This window comes from Marmota monax, unplaced genomic scaffold (assembly GCF_021218885.2).
Source record: "Marmota monax isolate L192 unplaced genomic scaffold, Marmota_monax_Labrador192_F-V1.1 WCK01_AAM20220418_F8-fsc00842, whole genome shotgun sequence".
In the NCBI taxonomy this organism is placed as follows: domain Eukaryota; kingdom Metazoa; phylum Chordata; class Mammalia; order Rodentia; family Sciuridae; genus Marmota; species Marmota monax.
The window spans coordinates 6,613-30,848 of NW_026693497.1; the positions used below are offsets into that span (position 1 = coordinate 6,613).

Genomic DNA, 24,236 nt, shown 5'->3' on the forward strand with positions numbered 1-24,236 from the left:
ATAAATCCATGGAGGCAAGTAAGAAAACCTAGAAGTGATAAAATCCCAGAAGAAAACTGGTCCCTAGGAATGTGTTCTGATTATGAATTTTCTTCTTTAATTTAATATTCAGATCATGCAGTTCTAGCTCTTATGGGTGTTTATAAATATTCTTCATAAAAGGGATTTGTACCATTGTCTTAGTATATGGTAATGTATAATAGACTGCCTCTTAATTTCCTTTAATAAAGTGTTTTTTTTTTCTCAAAGAGGAAGCAATGTTTCTTATAATATTTTTTTTTTCTGGAGAGTAGACTGCATTTTACTGTGGTCATTATCTTGCTATGTGGAGTGTTCTTGGTTTTCTAACATTGTTCATTTGAGTGTCTCTAAATCAGGTATGTAGGTTGGGTGCAGAGATTCATGACTGTAATACCCACTACTGGGCTTGCTGAGGAAAGAGATCTATTTCAAGGCCAGTCTGGGCAACTTTAGGGAGACCCTGTCTGTCTCAAAGTAAAATAAATGTGGATGGATATACAGTTTAGTAGAGTGTTTGCCCAGTGTGAGACCCTGGGTTTTCTTTCTAGTATGGCAAAAAAATGTGTATGCACAGAAGGGATAAATGATACATAGAAAGTTCCAAGAGGATTTAATCAGACTGTGAAAGGCTGGTGAAGGTGTACAGATCTCAGTCTGAATGCTCTAACGATAAAGGATTCAGTTAAATGTACCTATGGAGTGATGGATGCTGCTCATTTGTTTCCTTTTTCCCAACTTGTTTTCTCTCAAAGGTGTCCCAGCATTATAGATGCACTAAATGTAACAGCCATCTTAGAATTCCAACTCCTGGGATTCTCAGAGGATCCAGACCAGCAACCAATCCTCTTTGGACTGTTCCTGTTCATGTACCTGGTTACTATTCTTGGGAACCTGCTCATCATCCTGGCGGTCAGCTCTGACTCCCACCTTCACACACCCATGTACTTCTTCCTCTCCAACCTGTCTTTGACTGACATATTTTTCATTTCCACCACAGTCCCAAGAATGATTGTGAACATTATAACTCACAGTAGAGCCATCTCCTATGTGGATTGCCTGACACAGATGTTCTTTTTTATCATTTTTGGATGTATGAATGGTATTCTTCTGACTGTGATGGCCTATGACCGTTTATTTTGTGGCCATTTGTCACCCCCTGCATTACTTAGTCATCATGAATCCTCACCTCTGTGGCTTCTTAGTTTTTATGTCTTTGTTGTTTAGAATTTTTGTATCCCAGATTCACATTCTGATTGCATTAGAGTTTACCAGCTTCACAGAGGTAGAGATTTCTAATTTCTTCTGTGACCCTGCTCAAGTTCTGAGTCTTTCCTGTTCTGACAGTTTCTTTGGTCTCATTATCAAGTATTTTATTGGTGCCATCTCTGGTTTTTTCCCAGTATCAGGGATCCTTTTTTCTTACTATAAAATAGTTTCCTCTATTCTGAGGATCCTATCCTTGGGTGGGAAGTACAAAGCCTTCTCCATTTGTGGGTCTCACCTGTCAGTTGTTTGCTTATTTTATGGAACAGGAATTGGAGTGTACCTTGGTTCAGATGAGTCATCCTCCCCCAAGCAAGATGTGGTGTCTTCAGTGATGTACAGTGTGGTCACCCCCATGCTGAACCCCTTCATCTACAGCCTGAGGAATGAGGACATTAAAAGTACCCTAAGGCGGCTCCACAGTAGAACAGACTAATCTCAGGACTTTTGGCCTCCATTTGATAAGTAGTTAGGAAAATGCAATAAGATGAAGCAAATAAATCTGTAAATACTGCATTATTAGTTACACTATTTTTGTATCTTATTGTATTTTATATATCAAGACGTTTAACAGCAGATTGATGGTAGTCATTATTTGTGGGAGGGATAAATGGGGAATTTCAAGTGGGATTTTGAAACCTGAGAAACAATGTGTAGTTATGTGGACCTTAAATGTGAACACATGTGTGTGGACCTTGCACGTGAACGTCTGGTGGTGAACCTTGGGTGTGAACACATGCTGGGAGTTGGTGTAGTTTGGACCTGGAATGTCCCCCAAAGACTCACGAATTGAGGGCTTGGTGCCAGCACAGGAGTGCTTAGATGCTGGGTGAGAAATGCTGAGTGAGAAATGGTTGGTCCCTGAGAGCTCTAATCTCCTCTGTGGAGTGATTCATGGATGGATTCATAGGTGAGAGGAATTCAGGGAGGTGGTGGAAACTGTAAGAGGGGAAACATAACAACTAAAATATCTTCTGACCTCAAGTCAGCATTTTTTTTAATGTCTATAATGGGCCCTTTTATTTCTATCCTTCTGCAAGTAAATGCTGTGTATTTGAAGAGGCATGATTAATCCTCTTTCATTTTTGATTCCACAAAACGTACACAAAGGCACAGAGGCATAAAAAGTACAAATCTGTTTTAAACATTGAAGAGATAATTCCCTGGGTCATAAAAATGTCCACAATCACTGTATCTTCAACACATTCTGCTTTTTCTGCCTGCCATTTCATACCTCTTAGGAATGTCTTGTAGAACCAGAGGCAAGTTATTTTGGTACATTTTTGTCTATGTCATGGAAATACTGGCCTGTATTCCATTGGACAACACCTGCAGCATTGTGTTAATTCCAAGATCATGTCTGATATTATCATGATTGGAAAAGAAAAAAACAAATTTTGGGGCATAAACAAACACTATGAAGGGAGCTAAAGCACATTTAAGATCCACAGCACTCCAGAGTGCAATGCCATTTGAAATGTTATTACCCATTAGACTAATTTTTTCCATGGTCATGGGATTCTTAAATTGAAAATGCCAGGGTGACCCAACATTTACTAAGTTTCAATGTTCCTTTAGGTATCACACCTGGCATGGAGATGGGTGTTGTCTCCATTTCTATTAAGCAGTATGAGCATAGAGAGGTGGAGAATTTTCCACATATTATGCATATGGTCAAATAAATGATATGGGAGAAAAATGTTATTTTCCTCACCCCATTTCAGGCCATTCTCCCTCCAATTGGATCTGAGTAGAAATATTATTCATAATACTGGATGAAATGTCTTGGTGGTTTATCATGGGAACATTATTTCTAAACAGATTGCTGAGATATTTCAATAATAGAATTTCAGAATAAGAGGATGTAGTTGATAATGACCCACATTTTTGTTTGGACAACAGATATAGGTTTTTAATAATAAAATAAATGTACATCAATTGTTTAAAATCAAACAAATATCTTCCATCTGCATATTATATGTAAATTACATGGAGAGAGGAGCAAGAATTTTTAAAGGCTTGTTGTGATAATAAACTAACATATCAAATTATGTCCCTCCCTTACAGTAAATACTGTGCATCAGTTAAGGCATTTCAAGTAGCCTTATGTCTTCAGCCAGTCCTTCAGCCTAACAGCATCTGTTCTGTGAGCTGCATTGATGGGCCTCCTCCTATGGTCATCTGCTTTGGAAGCTTCTATCTGACATGATCTTCATATGAATCCTGCAGATTGGGCCTGAGCCTTTATCAGGCACCTGGGATGGTTGGGTCTTGGGATCTGCAATTCTTTGTTATGGCCCAGCAGAGACATAATGTAATCTGGTAGTGCAGAGGAAACCTTAGGATCTTGGAAGGACTGTTGGAAGTATTATTTTCTTATCATGAATACAAACAACACAGTTTAGTAGCCAGCTGGAAGGACACAAATATGTAAAGTTTCAATGATGTGGATTGTGAAGTTTACGTGACAGTGAATCTCACCATTGTGTACATCCACAAGAAATTAATTAAAATAGTAATAACTATGGGTAAATGGCAGAAAGATCAATAGAGGAAAGGGAGTATGAGGTGGGAAAAATGTAGGGGAAGAATAGGTCCTATGATCTGAAAATGAAGAAGATATATTCCATGCTTGTATAATTATGCCAAGATAGATTCTACTGTCATGTATAACTAAAAAGAACCAATAAAAAGGTGGAGTGTCAGAAATCTTATTCAAATCTTGTTCACTCTACCCATTGAGTTCTTCTTCCCATTGAAATCATGCCCATAACAGCACAAATGGGTCCTTCTAAAGTGTCTCCTAAGTACTATGAAGATCCGTGATGGTGATGATCAGAATGAGGAGAATGACAGTAGCCTTAGCATCATGAACCCATAAAGAAGGCTTCCAAGTTGCAGGTGCTGAGTGACACTTCTACGTGATATGTTTCATTTCTTGTGCATAATCTAATTTTAGTTATGTATGCCCATTTTCACAGAAAGTGAAAAAGTGAATTATCCTTATGCAACTTGTACTCATTTGTTAGGTAGCAAAGAGTGAAGCCTTGTTTGCATTGGGCTGTGCGAGTATGGACACAGGGCATCATGGAGGAGAATCCTGGCTGGCTGTACTATCAACAAGCCAATCAAACATTTCACTTCTCAATTATTCTAATAGGGAAACATTTTTCCCTGTGCTCTTCCTTGTGGGATTCCTGGTGATCACTGGGCAGGATACAGGGTGGTATCTGCTGCATCCACTATGGAAGAACAACCACAGGTCACAGGAGAGATCTCATTCAGTACAGGTCATGCTCTTGCACCCACTCAGGAGTATTAATGCCCCTGATCACATGGTCCTCCATGCTTGTAAATCTCTCAATCTCAAAAGGAAACCTAAGGTAAGCTCTTGATCTCATTCTTACTCATGGAACTGAAAAGAGTTTAAAAATATTCCTGAGATGTACCCATGGTTAGGACCTCTGCTGAAAACTTTGTCATCTGTGAAACACTACAAACGTTGAGTGGGCCACACTTCACTTATCCTTACTGTGACATGGGCAGGCTGTTTATGTCTGAGATTCAGCATTGTGATCTAAGTTGATTTCTAGCTGAGACAACTGCAGTGAGTCAGGATGAAACAGAAAATAGGTGCTCTGTGTATGACTAACATGTGATGCATGTTCAAAATTAGGGCAAAATATAATTTAGATGTTATTATTATTATTACTGATGATAAGAGGTATTCTTTATGCCCCTCAACTAAAACATCCATTGACCCAAAGGTACTATTTTCCTGTTTCTGGATTGGCCATTTTATTTTTGACTCTACAGATTATATGCTGTGTATTTGGGAAAAATATCTCTTTCATTTCTGATTTGTCACAGCTGGTGTTTTCTTGATATAGGAGGTACAATTTCTTAAGTTTTATAAGTCTAAGGGTTTTGTCCCAAGTTCTTAATACAAAACAAGGTACAGTGGACTGTTTCTAATTTCCTCTTATTAAAATTACTTTTCTTTATAAGGAAGGATGTTTTTCCCCATTTTTTCCTTAAAGCATAGGCTGCATTGTACAGTGATCATGAATGTATTCTCTCCACAGTCTTGGACTTCAATATCTCTAAATTGAGTGTAAAGTGTGTAGAAAAGAGTGAATAGCACAGAGAACAATAATGAAAGAATGTATGAAGATTGGGCTACTGAGAAATGTTGTTGAAAATGTTGAAAATATCTGGGAATCAAGTGTAAACACTTTCCTTAGGAATATTTGAATTCAAATTTGGACAGAGTGCTTGGGGCCTTCTGTATTTCTTTCTCTCATTCTATTTTCTTTTGCAAAAGCTGTCCAATAAATTCAGAACCACAGATCTCACAAGTGTCTCTGAATTCCATCTCCTGGGACTCTCAGAGGACCCAGACTGACATCCCCTCTTCTTTGGACTGTTCCTGTCCATGTACCTGGTTGTGGTGCTTGGGAACCTGCTCATCATCCTGGCCGTCAGCTCTGACTCCCACCTCCACACCCCCATGTACTTCTTCCTCTCAAACCTGTCCTTGGCTGACATTGGTTTCATCTCCACCAGTGTCCCAAAGATGCTCAAGAATATTCAAACTCACAGCAGAGCCATCTCCTATGTGGGCTGCCTGACACAGATGTCTCTTTTTATCATATTTGTATGTATGGATGATCTGCTTCTGACCATGATGGCCATCTGTTACCCCCTGCATTATCCAGTCATTATGAACACTTGCCTATGTGACTTATTAGTTTCAGTGACTTTTTTTTGTTGGCTTTTTGGAATCCCAGCTGCACAATTTGATTGCATTACAGGTTACCACCTTCAAGGATGTGGAAATTTACAATTTCTTTTGTGTTCCTTCTGAAGTACTCAGACTTTCCTGTTCTGACCCCTTCACCAATAACCTAGTTGTGTACTTTGTCAATGCCATCTTTGGCCTTTTCCCATCTTAGGGATCTTTTACTCTTACTATAAAATAATTTCCTCCATTCTGAGAATACCATCCTCAGGTGGGACGTACAAAGCCTTCTCTACCTGTGGGTCTCACCTGTCAGTTGTTTGCTTATTTTATGGAACAAGCATTGGAGTGTACCTTGGTCCAGCTGTGTCACATTCATCTAGAAAGGTTTCAGAGGCCTCAGTGTTGTACACAGTTGTCACCCCCATGCTGAATACCTTCACTACAGCCTGAGGAACAGAGAAATTTAAAACACTGTGAGGAGGCTTCTTTGTAGAATTGTCTGTTCTTAATATCTGGGACATCAACTTAATGTTTAGTTTGGAATAACAATAAAATTTGACATCAATACCTATAAATCTTGCCTCTTTGGTCAACTTATATTTTGTAGTTTATTAACTTTAATTTCTAACATTCATGGTGAGATTGCTGTTGTCAGCACTGGAGAGAGGCAGTAATGGGGTATGAAGGTTCAATCAGGAAGGATCAAAATTTATTAGAAATTTGTGTTGGTGATACTTTTCTAACAACATGAATATAATTAATGCCAATGAACTGTGAAGTTAACAAGGCTTAAATTGGTACATTTAAATTGCATACCATAGAAAATATAAATAAATATGTGGTTCTCAAATGTACAAAAAGGCGATTTCTAGAAAACAAAACTAGAAAAGGTAACACAAATAGATGAGGCTAGGCAAAACTTGTGATTTTATTTGAGGTACATTTTAGAAATCACATCACTCCAGGATGAAGTGTCATTTGAAATCTGTTCATCATTAAATTCACATTTTACATAGTGATGGGATTCTTTATTTGAATAATTCACTGGAGAATAAAATTATGTGATTTTTATGTATGCGTATACTCGAATGAAACCCATTTTTATGTGTTTATAATTTGGTAATTAGAAAAAAATAGAAAGGAGACCAGTTACAGTAGAGGAAGAGGATAAGGTGGAAGAGAAGGGAAAGGAAAGAGAGAGAAGGTACTGGGGAATGAGGTTGAGCAAGTTATACTCTGTGGTGATAGTTTTCTAACAGCCATGACACAATAAATCTGATTATTATTTACAATTATAATGTACCATTAAGGCCATAAAATTAACAAAATTTCTTTTTTCTTTTTCTTTTTGATACCAGGGATTGAACCTAGAGTTACTTGACCACTGAGCCACATCCCCAGGCCTATTTTGTATTTCATTTAGAGACAGGGTCTCACTTTTTGTTGAGGCTGGCTTTGAATTTGTGATCCTTTTGCCTCAGCCCCCTGAGACTGGATTACAGGCATATGCCACTGTGCCCCGAAATAAAATTTCTTAAAACAATCATATAATGTAAATAATTGTTATACCCATTTTACAGATGAGGAAATTGCCCAGATGTGTTCATAATATTTCCTGTAATTTTCTCTTTTTTATCTGTTTTCTATCAAATCAGGGTGGCCTGACAAAATAATAAACTGGGTTTGTCTTCAGGGAGCTGAGGCAAGAGAGTTCTAGTCCATGTATCAGGAAGAATTGACAAAAAAATCTATTAATTAGGTATACAGTTAGCACCAAAACTTGGGGTTTGGCATGTTCCCTGTTGCCAAAATCTTCAACCATAAAAAAGAGGCTTTATGACCAGAAAAAAATAAAAGTATTGCCAGGCTAATACAAAAGGGAGAATCAAAATGGAGAAAAATACTTGAAGACAACTTATAAATAAATATTTTACTGATATTTAATAGTTTGATCAAAAGGAAGGCTGTACTAAATAAAAATCTTCAAAATTATTCTTCAAATCTTACGATGACTTAATTATTGACAGGCAAAGTGTACAATAATTCCACATTTATGGTCAGTGATGTCTGATTATGTGGGTCGACCAAATTATATTATCAAAATTTTAAGTCTACTGTGACCAACAATTCTAATCATATATTAAGTGATTTTTAAGATAAATCTTATTTGTCTGAGCACTTGCATCCAGAAAGGAGGGAAATTAGAGAACCCAAGATTAATAAAAATATCTCTTGGTTTAACACAATGCTTTCTGGTCATAACTATGATTCTTAACATTTAGATAAGGCAGTCCTAAATAAAGAGGTTAGAGAACCCAAGATTAATAAAAATATCTCTTGGTTTAACACAATGCTTTCTGGTCATAACTATGAGTCTTAACATTTAGATAAGGCAGTCCTAAATAAAGAGGATTTGTATCACTAGCACAAAATGAAATGAATTATATTGGGCAGCTTCTTAATTTCCCTTTATAAAAGTGATTTTTCTTGAAAGGGAAAGCATATTTATTATTTTCTATGTTTTTCTTCAAAGAGAACATGACCATTATCTCTAATGTTCTTGGCCTTCTATGCATGCTCAGCTGAGTATCTCTAAAGTAGGAGTTTATGGAAGATAACACAGATTATAATAATGCAAGGGTTTTAAAAAGATTTTTTTAGTCACAACTGAGAAGTATTGTGAGGTGTATGTACCACAAGGTATGTGAATACCTTCCTTTGAATACCTGAATTCAAAATGTATACTGAGTGGTGGCTGTTTATTTGTTCTTTTATCCAACACTCTCTATTTTCCCAGAATATGGTCAAACAATGCATTAACAGAGAATCTTACACGTGTCACAAAATTCTTACTCCTGGGCACCTGTGGTGTTTGAGATGTTTAGTCATCCCTCCTTGGATTGTCCATGTTCCTGCTCCTTATCCTGCCAACACCTCTGAAACCTGTCCTGGGTCTGCCAAGGTCTTAAAGATGACAGTGAATATCCAAATCCACAATTGAATAATCTCTTTTGTGGGTTGTATTATACAGATGGCTTTTTTTTCTTGTTTTTGAAAGCATATGCGATATGCTTCTGAGTAACATGGCCTATGAACTGTAGCCACCTGTCTCCCCTGCATTTCCCAGTCATCATGAACCCTCACTTCTGTGATTTCCTAGTTTGGTGTCTTACATGGTTAACCTTTTGGTTTCCCAGATGCACAGTTTGATTATAATTTCCCTACTTTATGGATGTGGAAATTTCCATGTTTTTCAGTGATCCTTCTGAACTCCTTAATCACACCTGACCTGATACTTTCTCTAATAACATTGTCAGGTATTCTTTTTTGTACCATGTTTTTTTTTTTTTTTTTCCATCTTAGGAAGTCTTTTATCTTTCTTTCTTTTTTTTTTAATTTTAATTGCTTTTATTTTTTTAAATACATGACAGCAGAATGCATCACAATTCTTATTACATATATGAACACCATTTTTCATACCTCTGTATATAAAGTAACATATTAATTGGATTATTTTATAAATTAGGTGTATACAAAGATATCAGCATCTGTTGTTGGTTGTTCAAAACATTACATAGTTCTTGATATATCATATTTCACACTTTGATTCAAGTGGATTATGAGCTCCCATTTTTACCCCATATACAGATTGCAGTATCACATCAGTTACACATCCATTGATTTACATATTGCCATACTAGTGTCTGTTGTGTTCTGCTGCCTTTCCTATCCTCTACTATCCCCCCTCCCCTCCCCTCCCCCCATCTTCTCTCTCTGCCCCCTCTACTGACATTCATTTGTCCCCCTTGTATTATTTTTCCCTTTCCCCTCACTTCCTCTTGTATGTACTTTTGTATAACTCTGAGGGTCTCCTTCCATTTCCATGCAATTTCCCTTCTCTCTCCCTTTCCCTCCCACCTCTCATCCCTGTTTAATGTTAATCTTCTTCTCATGCTCTTCGACCCTACTGTGTTCTTAGTTACTCTCCTTATATCAAAGAAGACATTTGGCATTTGTTATTTAGGGATTGGCTAGCTTCACTTAGCATAATCTGCTCTAATGCCATCCATTTCCCTGTAAATTCTATGATTTTGTCATTTTTTAATGCAGAGTAATACTCCATTGTGTATAAATGCCACATTTTTTTTTATCCATTCGTCTATTGAAGGGCATCTAGGTTGGTTCCACAGTCTTGCTATTGTGAATTGTGCTGCTATGAACATCGATGTAGCAGTGTCCCTGTAGCATGCTCTTTTTAGGTCTTTAGGGAATAGACTGAAAAGGGGAATATCTGGGTCAAATGGTGGCTCCATTCCCAGCTTTCCAAGAAATCTCCTACTGCTTTCCAAATTGGCTGAACCAATTTGCAGTCCCACCAGCAATGTACAAGTGTACCCTTTGCCCCACATCCTCGCCAGCACTTGTTGTTGTTTGACTTCATAATGGCTCCCATTCTTACTGGAGTGAGATGGTATCTTAGGGTGGTTTTGATTTGCATTTCTCTGACTGCTAGAGATGGTGAGCATTTTTTCATGTACTTGTTGATTGATTGTATGTCCTCCTCTGAGAAGTGTCTGTTCAGGTCCTTGGCCCATTTGTTGATTGGGTGGTTTTTTATTTTATTGTCTAATTTTTTGAGTTCTTTGTATACTCTGGATATTAGGGCTCTATCTGAAGTGTGAGGAGTAAAGATTTGTTCCCAGGGTGTAGGCTCCCTATTTACCTCTCTTATTGTTTCTTTTGCTTTCTAAAAAAAAATGTTTCCTTGATTCTGAGACTCTCATATCAGCTGATAAACATAAATGCTTCTGTCCTGTAAGACTCTTTCATCAGTTGTTGGCTTATAATGTGGAACCATCATTGGAGTGTTCCTTGGTTCAGTTTTGTCAAAATATCTGAGATATTGCCTTAGTCATTTATATTTGCTCATCCATATCCTGAATCCCTTCATCTTCAGACTGAGGAGCAAGTACATAAAAAGTATCTCAAGGAGGCTTCACAGCAGAATGGTCTAGAGCTAAGCAATCAGTTTAAATGTAGGGTGGAATAGGCAACACAACTACAAAAATAAACCTGGAAATCTAGCCTGCCTTTCAGTCACATTATTGCATAATGACTTCAATTTGTCATCCTTTTTGATGGGAGAATGTTGGGAGCCAATTTTGTGGCTGGGAGGAATGGCAAGATTTTTATGTTGTGTAGAAATTTTCAGTTTGGCTACAGATGCTGGTGATGGATGCACCACAGTGTGAGTGTGATTAATGCTGCTGATCTGTGTATCTGGCAATGGGGAAAATTGCCATTTTTAGAGGGAATGAAATTTCACCATCATAAAAATGGAACAAGGAAAAGGAAAAAAATAATGAAAGAAATGATAATACCCAGGAGCTTCCTCTGCTGTGGGGGAAGAGCCCAAGAGCTTTTGTGGATACTGATTTTTCTCTTCCTCAGCTGGCATTGATATGAGGAGACATTTAGAGTTTGTGGTAACCTGGACCAATTTGGCTAATTAGGAGCTCTGTGCATTGGGCTTCCAAGGCCATATAACAGTCAACAACCAGTCTGTGCCTGCAGCCCTTCAGTTTGATGGCTCCAAGTCCAGTGGGCTCCATCCCTGTGTCTCTTCCTTCCATAGTTGGTCTGATTCAGGAAGCTCCTATCTGAGACTGCATGGTTAGAAATCCTGGGGCAGAGCCTGAGGCTTCAATGAGTACCAGGCATCAGATGGGCTCTGGATCTTCACTCCTTGGCCATGACCCACCAGAGTCCCAGTGCAAATCAGTAAGTGCTGAGGGAGGTGAATGACGGAGTATGAACTGTATGAAGCATTGTTTCCTCATCACCAAGACAGACATGCATTTTGGGAAATCAGATGAGAGAAAAAGAATGGGTCAAATTTCAGTTACCAGGATTGTGAAGTTTATGATCTTGGTGGTTGTTGCCCCTAGAAATCTCATTTAGAGTCTTGCTTTCCTCCCACCCTGGTTCTACTTCCCATGGACAGCTCTCAGACCATAACAGAAAAGTAGGTCCACTGAACTCTTTCCTAAGCTCTCCAAGACATTTATGAAGGTGTTGATGAGGATGAGGATAGTGTCCATCACATCATGAGCCAATATTAATTGACTTTTACAAATTGTTATCTTTATTAAATTTACTACTGAAATTCACCTTTTTGTTTAATAATAATTAAGCACTGTTGTGTGCCAGTCATGGGTGTGGGCATTTTATACATGCTGAGTGTTTTTAAATGATAACATCTTCTTAACTAATTAACCCCTTTGGCAGAATTGGAAAAAAAAATAATATCCAGGATTCAAATACATGTCTATCTGATCAAAATTTATTTTTTTAAAATATTTTTATTGGCATATATTAATGACACAGAGTAGTGGGTTTCATTGTGGCATATTCATACATGTATATTGCATAATTTGATCAATGTCAATCCTCCCTTCCTCCATTAATTCCTCCCTCCCCCCTTCTCCTGACTTCTGCCTGTACTCTGTCTTATTATTGGTATATTTCTGAGCTCCAGATTCTGTCTTTGCATTCTATATAGATTGTATCAATTTATGATGGAGTATGAACTGTATGAAGCATTGTTTCCCATAGTTTTCCCAATGTCAAAAGTGCCACATTACTTTTATTTTTCAGGAAAGAAAGAAGCACAATATTTTTATGTAATTTGTCATAGGATTTTAGGTTGAAAATCTGAAGTCCTGTTTGAATTGAGGTTTGATTAGAGACAGAGCATTTGAGCAGGTTAGGCAGGATGGCCTTGTCAGGCCTTGTCCTGCCAGGTGGCCTTGTCCCCTGTGAACATTCCCCTTCCCTGTCACTCCAGGATGATACCTTCCTTCACTGTGCAGTTCAGTTTGGAGGTTTTTGGTGGAGCACAGGACAGATCAGTGGTTGGCATCTGGTGCTACAATTATAGGAAGAATGTCTGAAATCACAGGGTGAATTCAGAGAAAGAGAAGACAGACACTCATTCAGTATAGATCCTCTCTCACCATCCCAGGATATCCATGCAGCTGTACACACGTTCCTCATTCTTGACATCAACCTGATCTCAAAAGCAGTCTGAAGTTCAGGTCTTGATTTCATTACTACTCAGTAGTCTAGAAAGAATTTTAAAGTGCACCTGGGGTGGAACTGTAGCTAAGACCTCTGTACCTCTGCTCTCTTTTGGATTGTTGGGAACAATGAGCAGAAGGGGTGCATGTCACCCAGAGGTGGAGAATTCAATTTTGAGCCCTGGGGGCTAAATTTCCATTGCTGTGATAAAGAACAGGGTATGGACTCTCTTAGCCTAGGCCTTGTCTTCTGAGTTGAGTTGTAATTGAGGCAACTGCATCAAGAAAGGATTAAACAGATAAAGGATGCCCTGGATGTTGTTAATATTTGGTAAACATAATAAAAAAATCAGAGATTAAAAGCCACGGCTTACATGGCATACAAGTTATCTACAATTGAGTGACACTCCTAGACCCAGGGATTTAAAATGGTTTGTTAAAAAGATTATAAAGTATATAAAATGGGAAAATATTGTCACCATGTTATAAATGAGAAAATTGACAGATGTGCTTACATTATTTTGGGCATTTTTCTCCTTTGCCTTGTTTCCAAACTATATCATAGTGAAAGGTGATGAAATAACAAACCTGAGTTTCCTTCAGGTTGTTGAAGTAAATGAACTGCAATCCATGTTTCAGGAAGAATTGTCATGAATATGTCTATCTGATCAAAACCCAGGGAATTAAGTTTGATAATGAAATCTAGAGTTTGGAGCTTTGCTTGGGGTCAAAGTCCTCCCTGAAAAGGATTCACTTTGTGATCAGAGAAACAGTGAAAGAGCATTGCCAGCTCACTAAAGAACAGTGAATCTAGAAAGAAAAGTCCCACATATCTGTCCTTACCACAGATGTGATGCTGCATTGATAGAGGGGTGCAAGTGAACCGGTGTTGAGGAAAATGTTCAAAAAGATTCTCAACATTTCATTATGCTTTGACCAATGACCAGTGCAGTGTGCACTAATTCTGTATTTGCTGTCAGGGATGTTATACATTTGTGTATTTTCTAAAAATGTTTATAAAAATTTGAAGTTCTTCAAATCCAAGAATAGGAATTACAAATAAGTATTCATAAAATGCAAACTACATTTGAGTGGATATTTACTTGCAAAAAGGAGGGAAATCAGAAATCCAAGATGAATGAGAAGTCTCTGGGAGGAAATTGGCCCATAACACAGTTTTGATTATGAGCTATCAAGTTTAATTTCATATCAGTATCTACAGTCTTACGTCTTACGTCTTGTAAATGTTTTCTAAATATTCTATGTATAGGAGTATCATGCCATGGTTTTAGATAAAAATAGATACATTTGAGTGCTTCTTAAATTATTTTTTATTGATTATTTCTTCTGAAAGTGAAAAGGCTATTGCTTATTGTTTATTTCTTTCTTAAAAGAAACAGAGAATAAATGACATTTTTATTTATCCAGGCTGTCTTTTACTGTGATTGGGAGCTTGTGTGTAAAGTTATGGGTCTTTTTTTGTTGTTGTTGTGTGTGTGTGGTACTGGAGATTGAAACCAGGGTGCTTGCCCACTATACCACATCAATAGTCATTTTTATTTTTATTTTTTTTAATTTTAAGACAAGGTCTCACAAAGTTGCTTAAAGCCTTGCCAAATTGCTGAGGCTGCCCTTGAATTTATCTCAGCCTCCTGAGTCACTGGAATTACAGGTCTGCACCACAACATCTGGCTTATATTATTGGTCTTATAACATTGTTGAGTGTCTGTAAATCAGATGTATGTAAAAGGAGCAGGAAAACAGAGAAACCAATAGTATGAGAGTTCCGATATGGTTGGGTTTATCACAATGAGAAATACTGCTGAAGGGTATAATCCAGAAGTGTGAATACTTAATATGTGAATATATGAGTTCAAAATACATACAGAACTGTTGGTGCCTGTTTATATGTTTCTTTTTTCCCATTTATTTCAAAAGGTGTACAAATACTATAGAAGAAAAAAATCTAACAATCATATCAGAATTTCATCTTTGTGGTTTCTCAGATGATCCGGACCTGCAGCCCATCCTCTTTGGACTGTTCCTGTCCATGTACCTGGTCACAGTGCTTGGGAACCTGCTTGTCATCCTGGCTGTCATCTCTGACTCCCACCTCCACACCCCCCATGTACTTCTTCCTCTCCAACCTGTCCTTGGCTGATATCTGCTTCATCTCCACCACAGTCCCAAAGATGCTCACGAACATTCAGACTCACAGCAGAGTCATCTCCTATGTGGGCTGCCTGACACAGATGTCTCTTTTTGTCATATTTGGATGCATGGTTGATCTGCTTCTGACTGTAATGGCCTATGACCGCTTCATGGCAATCTCTCACCGCCTGCATTTCCAGTCATTATGAACCTTCATCTGTGTGGATTCTTAGTTTTGGTGTCTTTGTTGTTTGCTCTTTTTGAATCCCAGCTTCATATTCTGATTGCATTAGAGTTTACCCACTTCACAGAGGTGGAAATTTCTAATTTCTTCTGTGACCCTACTCAAGTCCTTAGTCTTTCCTGTTACAACAACTTCTCTGGTAACATGATCAAGTATTTTATTGGTGCCATCTATGGTTTTCTCCCAGTCTTAGGGATCCTTTTATCTTACTATGAAATTGTTTCCTCCATTTTGAAGATCCCATCCTTGAGTGGGAAGTACAAAGCCTTCTCTGCCTGTGGGTCTCACCTGTCAGTTGTTTGCTTATTTTATGGAACAGCCATTGGAGCATACCTTGGTTCAGCTGTGTCATCCTCCCCCAAGAAAGATGTGGTGTCTTCAGTGATATACAGTGTGGTCAACCCCATGCTGAACCCCTTTATCTACAGCCTGAGGAACAAAGACATTAAAAATGCCCTAAGGCGGCTCCACAATAGAACAGTCTAATCTCAGGAATTTTGACCTCCATTAGATAAGTAGTTAGGAAAATGCAATAAAATGAAGCAAATAAATCTGTAAATACTGCCTTATTAATAATATTTTTGTAATTTATTGAATTTTATATATCAAGATATTTAATAGCAAATTGATGGCTGTCATTCTTTGGGAGAGATAAATGGGGACTTTTAATTGAAATTTTCAACATTGTACTTGTGTGAACATTGAATGTGAATATCTGTTTGGAAACGGGTACAGTTTGAATCTGTTCTGTCTCCCAAAGACTCGTGTGTTGAAGGCTTGGTCCAAAGCATGGCTGTGTTCAGATGCTGGGTGAGAAATTGTTGGTCCATGAGAGCTCTGACCTCATCTGTGGATTAATCCACAGATGAATTCAGAGCTCAGTGGACTTCAGAGAGATGTGAGAAACTGTAGGAGGGGCCACATATCTGGAGGGAGGGGGTTCTTGTGGGAGGGCCTTTGGGGCATGCAACTTTTTCTTAGCCAATTTCTGTTCCTTTCTTTCTTTCTTCCTTCCTTCCTTCCTTCCTTCCTTCCTTCCTTCCTCCCTCCCTCCCTCCCTCCCTCCCTCCCTTCCTCTCTTCCTTCCTTCCTTCCCTGTGCCTCCTTTCCTTTCCTTTCCTCTCTCTCTCTCTCTCTCTCTCTCTCTCTCTCTCTCTTCCTCCCTCCCTCCTTTCCTCCATCTCTTCTTCCTGGCTGATATGAGGTGAGCAGCTTTCCCCTGCCATTCCCTTCTTCTATGATGCTGTGCCTCACCTCCAGCTCCAAGCAATGGAGCCAGCTGACAATGGACTGAAATCTCTGAAGGTATGAGACAAAATAAGCCTTTCCTCCTTTATGTGATTTTTTTTCCTTTGGCATTTTGTCACAGTAACCGAAAGGTGATTAACACAGAGGTCATACATTTCTTGTGTATCCACATATTATATGAAATCTCACTTATATGCTATGAATCAGTGCACAAGGATTTTGCAATGTTTATTGTAATAATGAATTAAAAAAAAACTAGTAATGTTTGTCTCTCAGGTAATGTTGCATAGCAGTTTAAAGCCTTCACAGTAGATGTATGTACTCTTTTAGGGAAACTTTAAACTACATGTTGAAACAAATCAGCACATTGCAGGGCAATATGTATTTTGTTGTATATTCCCTATGTGAGATTTAGGTACTCTTTAGGCATGTGCTTAAGAAAACTATTTATGTATACATAAATAAATGCAGACATGGAGACAACGACAGGAAAATCCACCCTTAAAATTTCTGAGAGTAGTTGTTTTTAGGGCAGAGATGTGCAGGAGAATAGTATCAGGCAGAGATGCCAAGAACTGAAATTTTATATGAAGTCATTAAAACTCCTACAAGATTTATTATCAAGAACAGTGATTATAATTTTTTGATGATGAAGTGGATTTCTGTAGTTTTTTCTTCTACATTTTTATTGGTGCATTTTAATTGTATGCAGTGTTGGCATCTATTGTGACATTTTTGTACATGCACACAATATAACAACAGAATTCGGTGATGTCACTCCCCAGCACTCCCCCAATCTTCTCCCCTCTTCCACCCCTTGGTTCATTTTCTCTGCTCTACTGATCTCCCTTTGCTTTTCATGCAATAATGCCCCACTTTTCTTTTCTTTTTCCTCTCTATCTTCCACAAATGAAAGAAAGTATGTGACCCTTGACCTTTTGAATTTGACTTACTTTGCTTAACATAATATTCTCACATTCCATCTATTTTCTGTAAATGATTATTTGCATCAAGAACCTGCTACCCAAAACTGCATCGTTCATCCTGAGTGGGGCCATGGTACTCCTGCTAGGGAGGTGTGTTGGGGCTGCTCTCCTGGGAAATGACCTACAAGATACACAGGGCAAACCAATAAGTTCTGTGGGAGATGATGATTGGAAGAGGGAATGTCCTAAGCATTACCTCCTCCTCATGGTGATGAACATGATGTTTGAGTAGCCACATGGGAGACTGGTTGTGGTGATGGTAACCAAAATCTCATGCAAAAGCATTTCTTTTCCTGCCTCGGTGATTCTATTTCCCATAAAGTTTCCTCCACAAAGGGAGTAAATACACTCCATTTATACTTCTCCTAAGCATTATACAGGTGTATGAAGGTGATGAGGATGAGGAGATCAACCATAAAAAACATCATGAATTCCTAATAAGAGATTCCTGAGTGCAAGGTGTTGAACAGTGTTCCATGCAGATTATCTGAATTCATCTGCAAGGTTTTCCGGCACTTTATTTTATTTTACAAAAATGGGACATAGTTTTTTTTTGTGTAACTCATGCTAGGTTTTTAGTTTGAATTACTGCAGCCACATTTGAATTGCACTGTGGAGTTGAGACACAGGGCACATGGGCGAATGGCTCAAAGAGGAAAAAATCAGTGAAAAAGTAGGTAAGAATAGCTGGACACAGACCTCTCCCACAGGGTGTCCCTGGAGCTGTCCACATCATCTGCATTCTTACAATGAGCCCACTCAACGTGAAAAGAAGACCCAGAGTCACACTTGTATTTTATTATGATTCAAGAAACTGACGAGTGGTCAGAGTGTACCTGAGATGTGTCTGCAGTTGAGGCCTCTGGAGCTCTGCTTAGAATGTTCCTAATATTAGGAAACCATTAAAAAATTCATGCATCAGACCCAGAGATTCACAATTTAGCATCAATGCTGCTAGACCTACCTATCATTTCTTGAACACAGAGCAGGTTGTTAGTGTCACTGAGAACCAGCAACTGAGATGGATTCTACTCATACAGTTGAATTGAATACAAATTAAACAGAAAATATTTGTTCCCCATTACCATGACTTGGAAGTATAAAATAGGGGCAAATTCAAGCACCTTTGGAGTGTAGAAAAGATGTGCTGGTCTCCATGGTTGTGCAGTAGGCACCTGTATGCAGAATACTTCAGTTAAGCCAGAGGAACAGAGTCATTACTCCACCATTGAGGAGGCTGCTAGCATTCTCAGGATCTGAGGCACCCGATGGTAACACAGGCTGGAAAATACAACATAATTAAATTCAGTAATGGAAATGCCCCTTCCCTGAGCATTTGCTTTTTGTTTGAATGACTCTCTTCTCACCATGCTTCACAGAAGAGTGATGATCACTGGGTTGGGGAGGAATGGTGAGTTTTTTCACCTGGGTACACAGCTAAATTCTAGAAGATGGAAAATTTCTGGATTTGAATGATAGTGATCATGGTACAGCAATGCAAATGCAATTAATGTCACCAAAAAATGTACTTAATGTGGTTCAAATGGTCACTTTTGTATTTATATTGTACCCCAATAAAATGGAAATTAATGACAGATGTATCTTAAAAAGCAAAGAAATAAAAAAATAGAATATATAAACTTACCCTAATTAGAGTTAGGGCCAGAAACTTATATGAGCATTCATTTTCCTTTGCTTCCCCATTAATGATCGGAAATCCCTGGAGATGGGGATTTCATAGACTAATTAATCTAATTATAATTTCTGTGTATTGATCTTCCAAGGTCATATAATAGTCATCACAGGCATTATGCTCCCTAATTTCATTAAGTAGTACATGCTTTTGGGAGGTGGAAAGTTTACACATGTTCTGCACGTGAGGCAGGTCAATATATAGCATGAAAACCTGGATTTGCTAACTTCCATTGCAGGGCAATATTTCTCTTTTTTGAGTTGCATGGAAATAGTATTTCCAATACAATATAAATTGCCTTGATTAGTTATCTTGGAAAGATTATTACTAGAAGGACCTCAGTGATATTTTTGTTGATAAATCTTAAGAAAAAGTGAATTTCACATATGACAATAACTGTTTTTTTTTTTTTAATTGGGATAGTGTATGCAGGTGATCAGTTATTACACTGAATATGCATCGATTGTGGAGAATTCAAAATATAACCTCTCTCCACTATTACATAATAATATTCAATTTTGTGAAATTGTGAAAGGCAGAAGAATTTTGAGAGGATTTGCATAATAATAAACTTATAAGGTAACTGATGTTCCTCCTTTGGGTAATAGTGCACATCACATAAAGCCTTTGCGTAGATGTGTGTATTTCATGAGTGACTTTAATCCACATGTGGATGCAAACTAGCACATTTCAAGGATTATAGGTGTTCTTGTAAGCCACTTAGATGAGCATTAGGTACTTTTCAGGTAAGTTTTAAGGAAAAATGTTTATGGACACATACATCGATACTGATGTGGAAACATCAACAGTGAACTTCACCCACCCGATTCATGACTGTAGCTGTGTTTGGGGACAGGTCTGCAGGAGAATGGTCTCTTACAGAGATACAAAGAACTCAGTTTTCATAGGTAATTATTCAGACTTCTATCAAATGTGGGTTTTGATGCAAATATTATCAGATGTTTTTATTTTAATATGGATAGTGTGTATTAATGGAGAGTAGCAAAGTTAATATCCATGCAGAATTTTATAAATGCCAGAAAATATTCTAAAGTTGTAGTTCTTAACCCTGTTACTCACTCAAGAACTTCAAATGCACATTCTGATTAAAGTGATTTTTGTTAGAGACCAAGGTATCTGGATATATTAAAATCTCCACAGGAGAGGTAAGAGAGAATGGAAAGAGGAAGCATTGGGGACTGATGTGGAGGTGAGTATATCCATTGGCTGTGTCAAAATGATCCCAATTGTATGTATAACTATGGTGCACTAATAGTAAAAATCTCCACAGGTGAACATATTAACTAATGAGCCCCCAAACCATTAACATTTAAAATATTTTAAAAATACTCTCTTATAACAGAAACAGGAGATAATTATCACTGCCATTTTATAGATGATGCAAATATCCTGGCTGCTTACATTATTTTTTTTATTTTTCTCTTTGGCATATTTTCCTAATTAAATCCAAAAAAAAAAACCCTAGTTTCCTTCAAGTAGGTGAAGTAAGTAATTGCAATCCATGTAACAGGGAATATTTATGTGAAAATCTATTAAGTAGAAATAATGTTGGGACATAAACCTATGCTTGGGCCTTTCTTTGGTACTAAGGTCTTAATCTGTAAATTTGATAGGTTATGTTCTGAAATTCCATGAATAAGTATTCAAGGCCCCAATCAAGTCCAGTGTAGAAATATCACAAAAGAATAAAAAAGAACATTTTTATATATCATATATTTCATGAATTATCCCAAATAAGTCTGTATAAAAATAAAATATTCAAAGAAGGTTATTATCTTTTATTATCTATAAATTATTGACAATAATGTCACATTTTATATCAATAAAAGAAATAATGTAAGTAGCCAGGATATTTGCATCATCAGTGGTACCATTGATTATGTGAACTTAACCATGTTTATCAAAATGGGGTGCAGGAGGAGAGAATAAGGAAGTAATTGGAAATTAAACTGTCCAAATTTTATTATTCACAAATATGTCACAGTGAATCACACTATTAGTTTCAATTATTACAAAACCATAAAAAAATTGAAGTCCACAAAAGCTAAGAATACTTGTTTATTACTGCATAATTTTTAAAGTACACATTTAAAGAGGAGGGGAATCAGAAAAATAAAAACTCTAGAAGAAAAACTGCACATAAAATGTTTTCTGACTGAAAACAATCAACGTTGATTCAATTGTAAGAGAACACAGAACTTAATGTTTTTAATATTGTAACTTAAAGAATTTGTCCCCAAGGACTTAGAATGAAGCAAGATATATTGGGCAACTTCTTAATTTCCTTTCATTAGAATTATTTTTTAGAATTTTTTTTCTAAATATGAGGAGGCCTATTACCCTTTATATATTTTATTTTCTGAAAGAGTAGGCTGCATTTACTTGTGATTATGGACTTATTTTCTCTAATACTCCTGGTGTTCTAATATGGTTCATTTGAGTGTTCATATATAGGTACAAATGGAAGGACAGGTCTAACACAGAAATCAATAATGAAAGTGTCTAAAAAAATTGGATTTTCCATAAATGTTTTGTTCAAAGAGTATTGACTTCAAGTTTGAATACTTGTGAATACATGAATTCAAATGAATTCAAATTAATATAGAGTGCTGGGTTACTGTTTATGTACTTCCTTTCCCCAACATCTCTCCCCACCCTTCCCAAGGTGTCCAACAAATACAGAACTACAAAATCTGACGGGTGTCTCAGAATTCCATCTCCTGGGACTCTCAGAGGATCCAGACCTGTGGCCCATCCTCTTTGGAGTGTTCCTGTCCATGTACCTGGTCATAGTGCTTGGGAACCTGCTCATCATCATGGCTGTCACCTTAGACTCCCACCTCCACACCCCCTGTATTTCTTCCTCTCCAACCTGTCCTTGGTTGACATTTGTTTCTCCTCCACCATAGTTCCAAAGATGACTGTGGACATCCTAATTCAGAGCAGAGTCATCTCCTATGTGAGCTGCCTGACACAGATGTCTCTTTTTGTCATTTTTGCATGTATGGATGATTTTCTATTGACTGTGATGGCCTATGACTGCTTTTTGGCCATCTGTCACCCCCTGCGTTACTCAGTCATGATAAGCCCTCACCTCTGTGGCTTCTTAGTTTTGGTGTCATTTTTGGTTAGCCTTTTTGACTCCCAGCTACATAATTTGATTGTCTTACAATTCACATATTTCAAGGATTCGAAAATTTCTAATTTCTTCTGTGACCCTTCCCAACTCCTTAATCTTAGCTGTTCTGGTACTTTTTCTAATAACATTGTCAAGTATGTTATCGGTGCCTTTTATGGTTTACTTCCCATCTCAGGAATTCTTTTTTCTTATTATAAAATTGTTTCCTCCATTCTGAGAATCCAGTCATCAGGGGGGATGTACAAAGCCTTCTCTACCGGTGGGTCTCACCTGGCAGTTGTTTGTCTATTTTATGGAACAGGCTTTGGAGTGTACCTTGGATCAGCTGTGTCACATTCTCCCAGAAATGGTGTGGTGGCCTCTGTGATGTACACTGTGGTCACTCCCATGCTGAACCCCTTCATCTACAGGCTGAGAAACAGGGACATTAAGAGTGCCCTGAAGAGATTGCACAGGAGAACCGTCTAATCTCAGCACCTGTGTGTCCAGTTGCAATATTTGTTGGAAAATATAGCAAAACTATCAATTTATCCTTCATAGTAATACTGTTTTTTGCAGCTTCATGGTTTTGCTATTTCATAGTGAATGATGGTGGCCAGTGTTAGGGAAAATAGGTTCATGTTGAATAAATAAAAAAATTCTATAGGTGGATGATGATGATATTTTCGCAATAACATCAATGTAATGAATACCTCTGAACTGTGCCCTTGACACTGGTGAAAGTTACTCATTTTAGTGAAAATTTGAATTTGCCATAATAGAAATGGAAATAAAAAGCAAATAAAACATAAAAAATAAATTAAAGAAATGAATAGGACACATGTACTTCGTGTCAGCAGTGGAAGAGCCAAATAACATTTTTGACATTTATTTTCTCCCCTTCTTCCATCATTAATATGAAGTTCTTAGGTTTTGTTTTTACCTGGACAAATATGACTAAATATGAGCTCTGAGACATGAGCCTCCAGGGTCACATTCAGCCTCTGCTTCTACCCTTCCACTTGATGGTTCCTAGTTTAGTGGGCTCCATACCTGTGTCTCTTTCTTCCTTGATTATTTGCACCAAGAACCTGCTATCCAAAACTGCATGGGCATTCATCTTGAATGGGGCCATGGTACTCCCACGAGGGAGGTGTGTTGGGGCTGCTCTCCTGGGTAATGACCTACCAGATACACAGTGCAAGCAGTAACTTCTGTGGGAGGTAAAGATTGAAAGAGGGAATGTCCTATGCATTGCCTCCTTTTATTCCTCAGGACCAACATGATGTTTGGGTAGCCACAGGGGGACTGTTAGTGGCGATGGTAACCAAAATCTTATGTAAAGATTTTCTTTTTCTGCCACAATGACTCTATTTCTGATAGTTTTCTCCACAAAGGAGTAAATACACCTAGTTACCCTTGTACTAAGCATTACAAAGGTGTATGAAGGTGATGAGGATAAGGAGAGCAACCATAAATAACATCATGAATTGCTAATGGGAGATTCCTGAGTGCCAGGTGCTGACCAGGGTTCCACATGGATTATTTGACTTCATCTGCAAAATTTTCCAGGCACTTTATTTTATTTTACAAAAATGGGGCTCAAGTTTTTGGGTAACTCAACCTAGGTTTTTAGGTTGAATAATTGTAGCCATGTTAGAATTGCAC

General features: G+C 37.7%; 2 pseudogenes; both read left to right on the forward strand.

Annotated features, from left to right (window-relative positions):
- Positions 1 to 723: 723 nt before the first annotated feature.
- Positions 724 to 1,720, forward strand: LOC124102146 (putative gustatory receptor clone PTE01; annotated as a pseudogene).
- A 331-nt stretch (positions 1,721 to 2,051) lies between these two features.
- On the forward strand, positions 2,052 to 23,057 carry LOC124102136 (olfactory receptor 7E24-like; annotated as a pseudogene).
- Positions 23,058 to 24,236: the final 1,179 nt, after the last annotated feature.